A 14,586-nucleotide genomic window follows, 5' to 3' on the forward strand; every position below is an offset into this window, starting at 1 on the left:
GTTTCAGATTACTAGTTTTGATTACTCACAGAATGCATCCCAAGTACTTCCTCCGTCCTGATTTATTGGTCCTTTTATATTTTGTGTCAAATTTTAACCAACTATTTAACTAACAAAATATTAGTACATGTTAAAAAAATTATATCGTTCCATTCGTATTTGAACATAGTTTTAATGATATAATTTTTTGTAACATGCATAAACATTTTGTTAGTTAAATTTATGATCAAAATTTGATAAAAAATACAATGGGACTAATAAACCAAGAGGAAGATAGTACTAGTGTATACTAAAAGGTCAAAGATTTTAATACCCTGGCATTGTCAGGTCAACTTAGGGCGTGTACAATGATGACATATAGATACAGATGCCTCATGACAAAAAGTAGCTTGAAGTAGCTGAGTTGATTTTTCTTTCTCCCCGATGTAAGCTGCCGCTAGTGGACCTTATCAAAGAATAAAAAATAAAGACTCTCATTACACATGCATCTGTACTATTCATTTCAACCTTTTCAGCTTTATGCATCGGTTCACATTTTTTCTTTCCAAGCAACCACCTTCTATAGAGGATCCTGCTGCTATATCCGAATTTACTTTTCCTTACATCTGATCCTACGTGGCCTACGAGGTATCACCCTAAAGCTATGCATTGGTCATGCCCTCACAAAACAGCCTTGTGCGACTGTACAAAGGGCTTCTCGGCACAATCGAACCACACAACACTAGCTCAATTGATGGTAAATCATAAATAGATATAAGGTGGCTGAAAATGACACCACGCATGCAGGAACACTAGATTTATTGTACTCCTATTTATCATTTAGAAACACTACTAGTAACCCTGGATTTGGACTAGTCTATGGATATCAGGGGGAATTTAAGAAGTTAACAAGAAGGACCGAAGACCACCAGAAAATACTGCAAATCAACATTAATGACAGAGACAGCACTGCGTGCCTTAATAGGAGTACTATTTATTTATTTGTACACACATCAGCTGGGTCCCAATCCTTGTGTTGACATGACACTACTGTACGCGGATCACACAAGCTGCTATATCTAGGACGCGAATTTGGTAAACATGGATGCGCGTGCCCCCTTGATGAATAGTAAATTCGAAAAAATGTTAGAAAAAATCAAAGAAAAGGAATTTATTTTTGTAATGTACATAGTCAATTGGTATACTCACATATGTATTTTCTTCACAAAAAATACCATAGGTGTCAATACATCATGAAACTTCATACATGAGTAAAATGATCGACTAAGTTTCATACCGTGAAATTTCAGAATTTTTAAAATTTTTCTAGTAATTTTTATGAATTTACTATTCACTTGGGTACATGCGCACCGTGTTCACTTTTGTATTTTCGCTATATGAGTAGTATACATTAGAAAATACTATTAGCAAGTACTACTGGAGTAGTATTATATTTTGATTGCCCAGGGGTGGATGGAGTGGTCTAGGCAGAGCAAAGCAGAGCAGAGGGGTGGCGATGATGATGATTAGGAAGGAATCAGTGTTCCTCGTGGGGATCCTTTTTAATTATGGGAACCTCATGCCGTTAAAGAGAGAAGACACGGACGTACTATGCAAAGAAAAGAAATTGAAAAAGAATGCGAGATATGCAGGCATGTCATCGCCTGGCCGGCTGGCCCCCATCACATGATGTCCCCGTTGATGCCACTCTCCGGGAGGCAAACACGCGGCCTGTCCAAACCAAAACCTCACTTAGAAGTAGTATATTGCCATCATACAATTCGTGCGCGCATTGCATGCATGTTCGGAGTGCACGCGGCAGATGGACTCGTCGAGTCATTGGCCAATTGCATGCACCGCATGCTCATGATTAAACGTATCCATGAGTGTATGAGAGATCGGGTTACAGTGAACGTATCATGTGCACTGTTGTTATAAATGGCACGCATCATGGCATGGCATGGCATGAACAAGCTCGCACTCGACGGCGAGTCGGACTTGTGCATGCGTGGTTGTGATAATTAAGCATTTGAATGAACACAAGATTAAGGTCTAGAGAAGCTAGCCAAACTGAGTCATGCGGCATACGGCGACTGATTCGTTGTCAAGAGAAGACGGCCAATGGGTAGCACCGTAGTAGTCAGCATCATCTGCTTTTTCGCCCACGGTAGGGTAGGGCGTGCATATCCGTTGTTGCCTCTTGTGTTGTCGACACGCACGCATGCGCATTTAGCTAGCGTCGCGGCCGTGCGCGAGGGTCAAAAAGCAGTTGAAAAGAACGACGGGCCGCAACCACGACGAGCACTGCAGTGCAAGCAAGATCTCCCTCCCCGATCCATTTCCAATTGGCGACTCAACTTTCACTCGTTTTCTCCTCTGTCTTTCTGTCTCTCTCCCTGACGCCGATATATCATATGGAATTATGGATCTTCGAGACCCACATGGCACCAGCACCACACTTCCACCGCATTGAGCAGCAAGCATTTTTTTTTTGTCTCGACTGAAGGAGCACAAAGCTCCCAATTTCAATGCGTTGCATGAAATTGACCTGCAAGCGAACAGGAGCTGCGCGTGCTCCCACCGGCCACCATGCAGGCCGGACGCACGATATTTTTTCCTCTTCTCTTCCCGTCCGTGTGGCTGCACGGCCTGCCTAGGCGCCTTGTCACGGCACAACGTCGTGGACGGCATCTTGGGTGCCCAGAACATGTGCACCGATGTTTGACATGCACGTAACGTATGGGGTAACAGCCATGTCTTGCACGTTCGGGCTCACTCCCAGGGCCGCGCTTGCTTTTACTGAGTTTCAAAAGGAGCACTGTTCGTTCCGTTCGTTTGTCTCGCGTCGGCGTCTCGAGAAGGAGAGATGGAGCGCGTGTTGAAGAATGCTACAGGCGTGAGCGTGAGCTGTCTGTCAGGACACGGTGACCGATGCGCAAACCGTGAGAGCCTCGCAGTCGCAAGCAGGCAACTGCAAGCGGCGCCGGCGCGGCGCGAGTGATGAGGGCGACGCAGCATGCATGCATGATGCATTCATAGAGGCAGGCAGGCACCCAGGCAAGCTGCAGACAGGCAGACACGCAGGGGCTTGCAAAAACCACTCAAAAACAAAAGAGACGCCGACCTCGAACTCCAAGCCGGTGAACAAGGAAACAGGCACGTACCCAAATCCGGGGCAGGCCCCTCATGACCGTGTAACCAATGGCACTACACCTCAGCAATGCACGCAGGCTGCAAAGTGCAGCGAGACCAAAAGGGTAGCTTTTATGGATGAGGCAAAGCTTTTGCCTCCGTTTAAAAAAAAAAAAGAGGTAGCTTCTCTTATCTTGTTCTGCATGCCTAAGGACGGGCATGCAGATGCATGCCTGCGTGGAGCAGCTATAGCAGGATATGTGTTCTTTATTTATCTTCTTTTTTCCTTTTCTGAATGGCTGTGTTCTTCATTTCTTTGTGGCCTCACTAGTCTCTGGATGTGCATCCTGCTGCCATATACTCACTTTGTTCAAAATTACTTGTCGCAGAAATGGGTGTATCTAGATGTATTTCTAGATACATCCATTTCTGCGACAAGCAATTTTGAACGAAGGAAGTATCTCTCTAGTCCTGTCAGATTACCTATCTACGTGTACTGTATCTCACACTAGAAGAGGAAATTAAGAGTGACAACGCAACGCATGGGAAATGTACGTGGTATACTGGTACTGTATGTGATAAGCGTATCTTCCTCTTCTTTCTTGATGATGGGGCAAACAGTTGAACTGTTGGCGCACATGTGCGCCCATGGCACACTCCATGCAGCACAGTTTGAGTGGCCCTCTCAGCCGAGGCACACGAGTCCAAAGATCTCCAGCCAGCCTGAGCCTGCAAAGTCACCAGTCGTAGCAGGGAAGCAGTCGCGCAGTACTCGGGGTGATCAATGCGCGCCATGCATGGCCGGCAGCATGGGCGTACGATCACAGAATATGCACAGAGACACGCACACGCAGCAGAGAGGCAGAGACCAAAATTGACAAATTTAGGGCTAGTTTGGTTGGGCCAACTCCACCAAGCGATCCCAAACGGATGTCCGTTTTGTTCGAATTCTGTCTGTTTGGATAACAATTTGGGTTCATGTCCGGACGTGTCCTGGGATGTAGTCGCCGTACGCCCAGCGCGCGGCCGCATCCATTTCCCAATCCTGTCCGCATCTATTTAAAAAAGCAGAAGCAACGTTTCAAATGCCAAGCCTAGTTCAGGCCAGCGGCCCCGGTTCATCACGCCGGCAACAGAGCCAGCGGCCTACACGTCCATCGCCGGCATCAGCCAGCGGCCGGCAACACAGCTAGCCTTCAAAAATGAATAGTTGTCCTCGCCGGCAACACAGCCAGCGGCCGGCAACACAGCCGGCCACCAAAATGAATGTTTTCTCGCCGGCACACAGCCAGCGGCCCAGCGGGCAGGCGGCACCCATGCCAGCCTCCAAAAAGAACGACCACGGCCGATCGGACGACCTAGTTCAGGCCTTCGGTTTCGAGCATCTCCTTTTACTTGGCCTCGAACCAGACCCTCGTCTTGTCGCTCATCTTCGACAAGTTCACGCTCGTGATCGCAAGGGTCACCTCTTTCGCTTTGGTGGCGGCGTTCGTGGCCTCGATGTCGAGCTGCCTCTGTCTGGCCTTGACGTTGTCGGCCTCGATGTCGAGCTGCCTTTGCCAGGCCGCCTCCTTCATGTCGATCTTCCTCCTCTTGGCCGCATCCTCCATCTCAAGCTTCTTTGTTTGAAGGTCTAGGTATTGCTTCATTTGCTCCTCCTTGCTTTCCCGCTTCTTCTCGTCCCTCACATCCTTTTGGGATATCATGCCATGCAAACTGTCATGCAATGCCATGGATGAGGCATCACGTATGTCATCAACCTTGGAGTTGGTCTTGCCCCTCGGCCTCTTCAAGGCCTCGCCATCTCCACCTCCGGCGTACTTGGCTGTCTTTAGTCCTCTCTTCCTTTGTAGTTCACGGTATTGGTCCTTGAACTTAGGGCAATTGTTGATAATCGTCCAACAATGGGTAAGAGTGAATGGCTTGTCATTGTGCCGGGCCTTGAATGCCTCCAAAGATTGAAATGTCTAAATCACATGATCAACAACAAGTGAACATGCAAACATATACACGGCCGAAGTGTCATGGCCATAGCAAGGAAAGGGCTAGGAAGAGGAGAGCATACCATGTCCCCAACGCCGAGACCACTCACGGGCCGTGCTTCAGCGCTCTCAAATGCGGCGCAATACTTGTTGCACTCTTGTTGGATGAACAACCATCTCTTTTGAATCGAGCCGATGCCACGGTTACTTGTAAATTGGTAGGGCTCAAACATCTTCCTTTCATGAAATGTTTTGTGGACTCTCGTCCAAAAAACAATGCCCTTTTGTTGCGCGCCGGTCCTCGGATCTTGGCTAATCTCCATCCAAGCTTGGCAAATCATCTTGTCCTCATCTTGTGTGTATGAACCCGTGCGAATGTTCTTCCTCTTCTTTTGTGCTTCCGCTCTTTGGGTGAGCTCATCGATGAACAATGGCTCGCCACTAATATCAACGCCATTGCCTTCTTCTTCATCACCTTCGACATAGATGTCATCGTCTTCATGCCATGAGTCACCATGGTCGTAGTCAGCACGATCGTCGGCCTCTTCATCGGGCACGTACTCGGCGCGGCCATCTTGACTTTGGGTCTCCTCGGGGTCGTAGGCACGGCCATGCCCACCCTCGAAGATCACATCCTCCATGTACTGGTTGTAGAAGGGGTCGTCGACCGTTGGCGTTGGGGTTGGCATTCCGTCAAACAAGACGCGCGGGGGAGGGGCGGCATGGTGCCCGTGAACGGTGCACGTGCCCGCTTTCTTTGCATCTCGACGGACGGCCGCCCGCCGCTGCTGGACCCAGGCGTGACGTTGAGGTCGATGACGGTCGCGGGGCGCGGTGTGGACGGCGCGAACAAGCCCACGTCCGGCGACGCCGAGAAACGGGTCTGGCCGTCGTGCCTTGGCGGAGGAAAGTCGGGCGACATGGGCGCGGCGCGCGACGTCGGCGATTGGCAGTGCATAGGCTGGGCGACCGACGAGCCTGTGCTCACCGGGTCGACGGCCGCTGCAGGGAACCCGGCCGGACGGCCCATGCCAAGCATGGGGATGGCGTGCGCTTTGTTGACGAGGTCCTCCTTCTCGTCGGCAGCGGCCTTGCGCCGCACGGCCTCCAGCTCCTCGCGATGGGCGGCGAACTTGGCCATGGCGGCATTGACCTTGACGGCCGCTCTCCGTTCGCTCCTCTTCGTCGATTCCGCGTCCAACTTGGCGATCTCCTCCGGCGTGCACTCCGATCGCGGCTTCCTTGGCGCCTTCTTCTTCACCTTTGTAGGCGAGTCGACGGCCAGGCCGCCGGAACTCGGCGGGGCATCGGTGATGGCCTGGGGAGAGAGGGGCGGCGGGAGGGACGTGGAAGGGTTTGAAGAAAATGGCGGCAAATGGGCGTGGGGGGTTTTGGTTTCTCCCACCGACAGGCGGGCCAGGGGAGGACAAGCGCGCGCGTCTCGCCCGTCCGCGCACTGTCCGTTTCACCCCAAAACTGCGCAAACTTGGGCCGGTGATGGGTCGAAAGCGGACACAAAGCAGACAAAAGTCCGTTTGCGCCCGCGTGCTGGGCCGTCTCGTTTGTCCCTTTTACCTCAAACGGACGGGGGCGGACAGGATAGGGTCGCGCGGTGGAGTTGGCCTTACTAGCCTGGAGACCGTGCCTGAAGAGGCAAAATTTTGTGTTTTGACCTTTTTTTGAAACCTATTCGAAATTTGACCCTAATATAAATTTTTTTCGAGATCTGATCCTTTTACTACCGCCAGGGTCCATGGCGGTAGGGTGTAACAGCCTACCACCAGGTACCTTGGCGGTAGGAAACATCCCTACCGCCAATCATACTGGCGATAGCATGTACAACCCTACTGCCAAGGTGCTTGGCGGTAGGCATGAGCACGCACTGTGTTCAACATTTAGAAGAATTTTGCGGTAGGGCATGCAATCCTACCGTCAGGGACCTGGCGGTAGGCTGTTAGACCATATCCCATGGACCTTGGCGGTAGCAAAAGGGTGAGATTTCGAAATTTTATCAGACTGGGGCAGATCTCGAATAGATATCAGAAAAGGGTCAAAACACGACATTTAGCCGCCTAACGAATATAGTCGCCTGGACTTTGCTGAGAATTTGATATTTCATGCCAGGAGGACGTATGTTTGATTACTGCCTGGCGGGGTGTACTAGTATCAATAAATAATTATAGCAAAAGAGCTAAAAAAAGGAAGGTATTGACTGGCACGAGTCCCCACACTAGCATTACGCGTTAGGCTGGTCATAGTGGGGAGTAACATATACTAGTATCATGCATATGATACTAGTGTATGATACTACATCTATAGTGCATAGTATCATAAAGTAGTATTATAGGTGGTCTCATTTATTGCCATGCATGACACATAGTAGCATAACATTTATTATGTTACTGTATCTACCTATGTTACTATGACCTTCTCTCTTTTCTTTAATTTCCTGCCACGTAAGCATGTTTGCGAGTCCCAAGTATATGATACTAGTTATGTTACCCCCACTATGGCCAGCCTTAGGCAGTTGTTAGCCTGTGTCCAGGCATGGGAAATCAGAAGCCTGGCAGGCTAATGAAGATGCCTGGTTATCCAGGCCAGGCAACCGCTACTTTTTCCAGGAATCAAACCAAACAGCTCCCAGGCAGGTCACACGCATGGTCCAGGCCAGGCTTGAAACACTCAGGACGCAAACCAAACTAACCCTTAACCTTAGAGCGAAAGTATTTCACAAACAAAATTGTTTTTTAAGTATTTCACATATTTTATCCTAATGTGCAGCACCTGATAGCAAGGCGCTGCACTCTACTATGTAGTTTCTTACAGCTAGGCGCTGCACAGTGTAGTGCAGCTCCTAACTGTCGGGCGTTGCACAGGTGTGGCGCCTGAGTGTTAGGTGTTGCATAGTAGATTACAGCGCCTTGCTATCAGGCGCTTGATACGTCCATTTTGCATCATGCTTTTATATCGATATTTATTGCATTATGGGTTGTTATTACACATTATGTCACAATACTTATGCCTATTCTTTCTTACTTTACAAGGTTTACATGAAGAGGGGGAATGTCGGTAGCTGAAATTTTGGTCTGGAAAAGGAGCAAATATTAGAGACCTATTCTGCACATCTTCAAAAGTCCTCAAACTTCACGGGAGCATGTTTCAGAATATATAAAAAATATTGGGCGAAAGAAGTTCCAGGGGAGGGCCACTCACCGTCCACGAGGGTGGGGGGCGCGCCCCCTGCCTCGTGGGCCCCCTGGTGGCCCTCCGATGTCCATCTTCTGCTATATGAGGTCTTTCGTCCGAGAAAAAATCATAAGCAAGCTCACGGGACGAAACTCCGCCGCCACCAGACGGAACCTTGGCGGAACCAATATAGGGCTCCGACAGAGCTGTTCTGCCGGGGAAACCTCCCTCCGGGAGGGGGAAGTCATCACCAACGATTCTCTCATCGAGAGGGGGCCAATCTCCATCAACATCTTCACCAACACCATCTCATCTCAAACCCTAGTTTATCTCTTGTATCCAATCTTTGTATCCAAATCTCAAATTGGTACCTGTGGGTTGCTAGTAGTGTTGATTACTCCTTGTAATTGATGCTAGTTGGTTTACTTGGTGGAAGATCATATGTTCAGATCCATTATGCATATTAATACCCCTCTGATTATGAACATGAATATGCTTTGTGAGTAGTTACGTTTGTTCCTGAGGACATGAGAGAAGTTTTGCTATAAGTAGTCATGTGAATTTGGTATTCGTTTGAAATTTTGATGATATGTATGTTGTCATCCCTCTAGTGGTGTCATGTGAACATTGACTACATGACACTTCACCATTATTTGGGCCTAGAGGAAGACATTGAAAGTAATAAGTAGATGATGGGTTGCTAGAGTGACAGAAGCTTAAACCCTAGTTTATGCGTTGCTTCGTAAGGGGCTGATTTGGATCCATATGTTTCATGCTATGGTTAGGTTTACCTTAATACTTCTGTTGTAGTTGCGGATGCTTGCAATGGGGGTTAATCATAAATGGGATGCTTGTGCAAGTAAGGACAGTACCCAAGCACCGGTCCACCCACATATCAAATTATCAAAGTATCGAACGCGAATAATGTGAACGTGATGAAAAGTAGCTTGACGATGATTCCCATGTGTCTCCAGGAGCGCTTTCCTTCATATAAGAGTTTGTCCAGGCTTGCCCTTTGCTACAAAAAGGATTGGGCCATCTTGCTGCACCTTATTTACTTTTATTGTTTGCTACTCGTTACAAATTACCTTATCACAAAACCATCTGTTACCGATAATTTCAGTGCTCGTAGAGAATACCTTACTGAAAACTGCTTATCATTTTCTTCTGCTTCTCGTTGGGTTCGACACTCTTATTTATCGAAAAGGCTACGATAGATCCCCTACACCTGTGGGTCATCAGCGCTGCACATTAAGATCAAATAGGTGAAATACTTTAAAAACAATTTAGTTTGTGAAATAGTTTCATACTGAGATTAAATTTGTGCCTTTTGCCGCCTCTGCATGTTGCGTTGTGCTCGTCCATGCGTGCGCAAGTCGGTGGGATCTGGCTGGCAATATAGCCCGGTTCCGCTAAAGATAGATTCCCCTTCTGGCTCAGGTTCAGATTCAGGTGTGCCTGTGTGCTTGACTTGGACCAGCAGCGCAGGTGTAGACCCCATCCGCGCATACATGTCCATGGCCAGCCAGCTCCCAACAGCAACTTGCCATGACATATTTTCTTCTGCTGCCAATGGCATCGATGAATCAGATCGGATCGGATCTCCTTCCTTCAATTTTGCATTTCCATTTACACTTCGTGCAGAAATCGTCAAACTCACACACGAAAGAACACGGTAAATAAAAATCACAGAATGAGAATACTAGCATGACAAACGAACTGAACTTCGATCACCAGGGCCCTCTCGCACACAAAGCATGACAGAGACAGACCATACAACCCAACCTAATCATATCATTATCTTGTGGAAAATCACAGACTATAACACGGCGCGGCAAGGTGTTCTTGATTAACACTGCGTCAACATATGAGTCCTGACCGGACATACTATTGTTAGATATAAACATTTGCAACATCTCAATGTAGTCTCAACTACTTTTATCTCTATCCTCCCCCTGTATCTATCTCTTGTAACAGATTGTCGTATCTAAACAGCCGGTCATATCGGGCATGTAAAATGGTTGATAAGACAGTCTTATCTTAAGTCTTGCATGTAATTTAGAGATGACAATAAAAATATGTCTATAATGGTTATCTCTTAGTTCTTATCTTCAATAACTAGTTATTCCTAAAAATATGATGAGATATATTATGCTAAGTGATCATACTTTAAATAAGAAAAGACATGTTTTTTTTAATGATTTCTACCTCCTCCACCCCAACATTTATCCTACATAGAGCTTCTAAGACAACCACCATTTTACATGCCCTTATACGCCACAACAAGGTTGTTTTGAAGAGATAAAATAAACCTCACATGGCTCTACGGAAAGTAGGAACACTTCTATCTACAAGTCATACAGAGCCATCCTCCTTCCATCGATCTAACTACCAGAAACCTATCCACCATCGTCATGTCTTCCACCTCGGTTGCCATCATCCCGTCTGGGCATATGATCTGCGCGCCTTGTAGGGCCGGCATGACCCGGGTCTTCCATAGGAGTAAATCTTTGTCACAACCTCTCGTGGAACCTGGGCCACCATCGTCACAACTTCGCGCGGCTACTACATTGGAAACATGGTAAAATTTTGTAGTCTGATGACTTGTCCCAATTTAGTAGCTGGGCGATGTTGTTGCATCATTTACGTTTATGTCGCGTGTTTTTGTATGGATTAGAGGCTTGCTAATTAAGGTGTCTAATTTTGTGAAGCAAGATTTGAGATGTTACAGGTCAATGCCCGTGAACGCGCCCGGGCAAGTGCGCTGCCGTTTAGAGGTTCAAGTTAGCAAGTTGTGGCTGTAGATGCTCTAAGGAGCCATCTTTTCCCTTGTGGTTGTGGACGAATGAACCAAAATGAAAAAGGATTGTGATAAGATTAATTGGGTATGTATCATTAGTGGAGTAGAGCATGGAACTCGCTTGAAATAGCTTAGGTTAGCTTAGGTAGTAGACTAGCTGCTAGCAGATTTGTTAATGAGGCCGAGCTAGATGACCTTAACAGCACTTGCGCACCCATCATTACCATCATGACAACTTCAATCCTTTATGTGTCACCGTATGTTCTCAACAGCGAATCATGCATTCGTGTAGTTTTTTTTTTGGAACTGAATCGAGAATAGTTCAGTACTTTATTGCCACTCTCAAACTGTAGGCATTTCAGACTGGAGCAATCGATAGTACTACCTCCGTCCGGGTTTATTAGTCCTTATTGCATTTTGAGTCGAATTTTGACCTTTAATTTTACTATAAAAAATAAGTTCTATAAGATAAAAATAGTATCATTGTAAACCTCTTTTGAATATAAATTCAACAATACAAGTTTTGTGACATATAACTTAGATTTTGTTAGTCAAATCTACGGTCAAAGTTTGACCCAAAATACGAAGGGGGGCCAATAAATCAGGACGGAGATAGTGTAAATTACCAAAGAGCACATAAAATGAATATGAGTGCAATAATGCATCTGCCTATTAGGATGCCAAGGATTCACCTCACCTGGTGTGGAATTTCATCTCTCAGATTAGTACATGTGGGCATGACTAGTATAGAATCTGAGCCTAGGGTGCAAAAATAGAAAAAATGGATGTGTACCATCGGATGGGAAATTGATGGCCCAGATTTGGGTGGGTCGCTGTGTGCGCAAAATTTGCAAGAAAGTCCCTCCCTGCAAGCTATTTCATTCCCCATGCCCCTCGTCGTTCAAACCCAAATCCACTCGGCAGAGAGCTAGATACTACAGCGCACGAACCAAAATCTCCCCGACGGCGGCCACGGCGGCAGCCCAGATCTCTCCTCCAAGCTGAGCGAGTACGCCCGGTAGAGGCGGCACAGATCCCTCCTCCATGTTGTTCCAACTCTTGACGGCTCCCTACCATTGTGTGGGTGGCGTCCCGGTTTGAGGCGGACCAGATCGGAGCTCGTCGGCAATCTCCGCCCCGCTGCTCGTCGCAGCCTCCCTTCTGAAGCTCCGGCGGCGGTGCCTTCGTCGCCTCTCTCCCGCGCTCTCTCTCTCTCTCTCTCATGCTCTAGTATTAGCTCGCATCCGGCATCCTCCTCCCTCACGTCGCGGCAAGCCGGTGGTGGTCTCCTCGGCTCCTTCCCAACCGGCCCGTGCGACGAGGTGGTTCACCTTTAAATACGTGCTAACTTTTGTTTGTTAGTAAATTTGTGCTACATCCCAATTTTATTATCATGTAGATTTGTACTGCATCTCTCTAGTTCTGTTTTCTTGTTCATGTCGAGTGAATGATGCAGTTTAACAACTCCGATTTGATGGTGCATTGCTAGTGTTTTAGGTGTTTTGGTAATCTCTTTGAACATTTTGATTCGCTGATTAGTATTCTGGAGGATCAAGTTGGAAGGTTGAGGATGGTTAGATAATCGCGACGGCGTGAACTTCAGGAAAATTAAGTAAAAATATTAGTACCTGTAGTTCTTATACAGAGTCAATAGCTTGAAAAGCTGGAAAGAAAATAAATTGATTCTGCTAGGCAAAAAAATGAAATTGGTCCATTTGTCAGCATATCAAAATTTTGATTCATGTATACATGATTCACCGCTGGAAATAGTACAAAGTTGAGTCATCTATTTTGGAACGGAGGGAGTATGAATTATGATTCCCAAAGATGGTGACATTGAGGGTCAACAATTTATGCATACAGGGCCAACAATTAGAAATGTCCTAGTAAATATTCTAATTCATAGACTGTTGCCCTAGGTTGCGTCCTTTATGTGATCTTTGTGCCTAATGTCTGAACTACAAAAGTTGATCTCATTTTTGACTTTGCAATTCTCATCTCGGGACAAGTGAAAAAATATCTCATCTGAGGATTCAGTAATGGAGGGGAGCAGCACTATTTCGCCATCAGGAGAGCCCATAGTTGCAATGGCCACAACATATGCACCAGCACTATCAGGTGAGAAATCCGTCTAAGAAAGTAAATAATCTGTTGAGGTACCTAACATTTTGTTAATCCCTTGTGTGATGTTGTTTCCTATAAAATTGTTTGCAGCCATGGAATCGGTCAATAGTGCTCAAAATCAAGATTTCAGCAATGGTACCTTGTTTGCAGAGATTAATTCCCCAATGCTTGTCATTACTGATTCCAGTACACTGGAAAAGAAACAATCGTTCTTTCAAGAGGTACACACACTTCTGGATTTTATGTACGTAAAAATTTCACTTCTGTCCATGTTCCATGATTTCGTTAATATTTCATAGGAAAATATACGGCCTTATCATCTATCATGTCCATGCCAAATCATAGGTGCGGAACAAGTAGGCGCTAATGTGAACAACCGATAGATTTCATGGTTCAAACTACAAGGTCCTATAAATGTTCACAACCTGTGTTTAGTACTATTGGTCATGTTGTGTTATACTAGTTACTGCAAAGCATAATGTAATGCATGCCATCATTCTTTGTTTTGTACTGTTGAATTAGAATAATAATCTGCCTTTTTGTTCATTGCCATTTCTTCGCATTGCTATTTCTGCTTTTACGTGGTTCTCTTGTAATTTGCTTGAGCCTATGTTAAAACTTCATCAAGTGTGAACATATGACACTTGCATGGACCTGTGCTAACTTAACTTTATTTGTTAGGTTTGATCTCTCCCAGCACAAGAAGCATGATGAGCAAGAAGCACTAGAACTGGAGGCAAAAGGATGCAACTTTTCTGTTCTGTAACACCATTCTAGGAAAGTTGATGCAGTTTCTAATGGCACTGCTTGTTGAGTTGTGATTTATTTTCGTCGTTCATAGTCAGTCTTGCCCATGATGTACCACAAATGATCCTCTAATCCAATGTAACACTTGATATGTATTCATGTCTCTTCTGTTGGCTCATGATTGTGATTGTGCAGTTTGGAATCTATGTTTGCTTGAAGGTGAATTAATTCTCATGTACTGAAAGATGTTTCTGATGATGCTCACATACTTTTTGGTGACCAACATGTTTGAATTTCTTGCATGATTCGTGATAACACAAGTTACTGAAAAAATTAGGTACACAGAAGCTTCACGCAGTACATATGTGCAGATTTTTTATAAATCTAAGACGAGAGGATTTTTTATAAATCTAAGACGAGAGGGCATCTGTACAGATCTGAAAAGTAGTCTTATTAATGAAGAATTGTATGATTGATATATGAGAGCTTTGAGGTGGTTACTGCAAAAGTTATCTTCTATATGTAACTAGTTGTAGGGGGGTTTCTTGAAATGTACATTGAGAACCCTGCACCTCAATCTGTACCAATGATTCAGCATCTAATGGCTCAGGTTTGTTTTTCTATTTTTGCACCCTA

The 14,586-nt window shown here is 46.0% G+C and overlaps 1 long non-coding RNA gene across 2 annotated transcripts; it reads left to right on the forward strand.

The window, feature by feature from the left end:
• Positions 1-11,981: 11,981 nt before the first annotated feature.
• On the forward strand, positions 11,982-14,152 carry LOC119328239. Of its 2 annotated transcripts, XR_005158892.1 has the most exons (4): positions 11,982-12,401; positions 13,089-13,197; positions 13,294-13,424; positions 13,885-14,152. It is a non-coding gene; the product is annotated as an uncharacterized LOC119328239 (long non-coding RNA). The 2 variants fall into 2 exon arrangements; XR_005158891.1 differs by having other exon boundaries at positions 11,982-13,197.
• The last annotated feature ends 434 nt before the right edge of the window (positions 14,153-14,586 follow it).

Source organism: Triticum dicoccoides, chromosome 7A (genome assembly GCF_002162155.2).
Source record: "Triticum dicoccoides isolate Atlit2015 ecotype Zavitan chromosome 7A, WEW_v2.0, whole genome shotgun sequence".
NCBI classification, from domain to species: Eukaryota; Viridiplantae; Streptophyta; class Magnoliopsida; order Poales; family Poaceae; genus Triticum; species Triticum dicoccoides.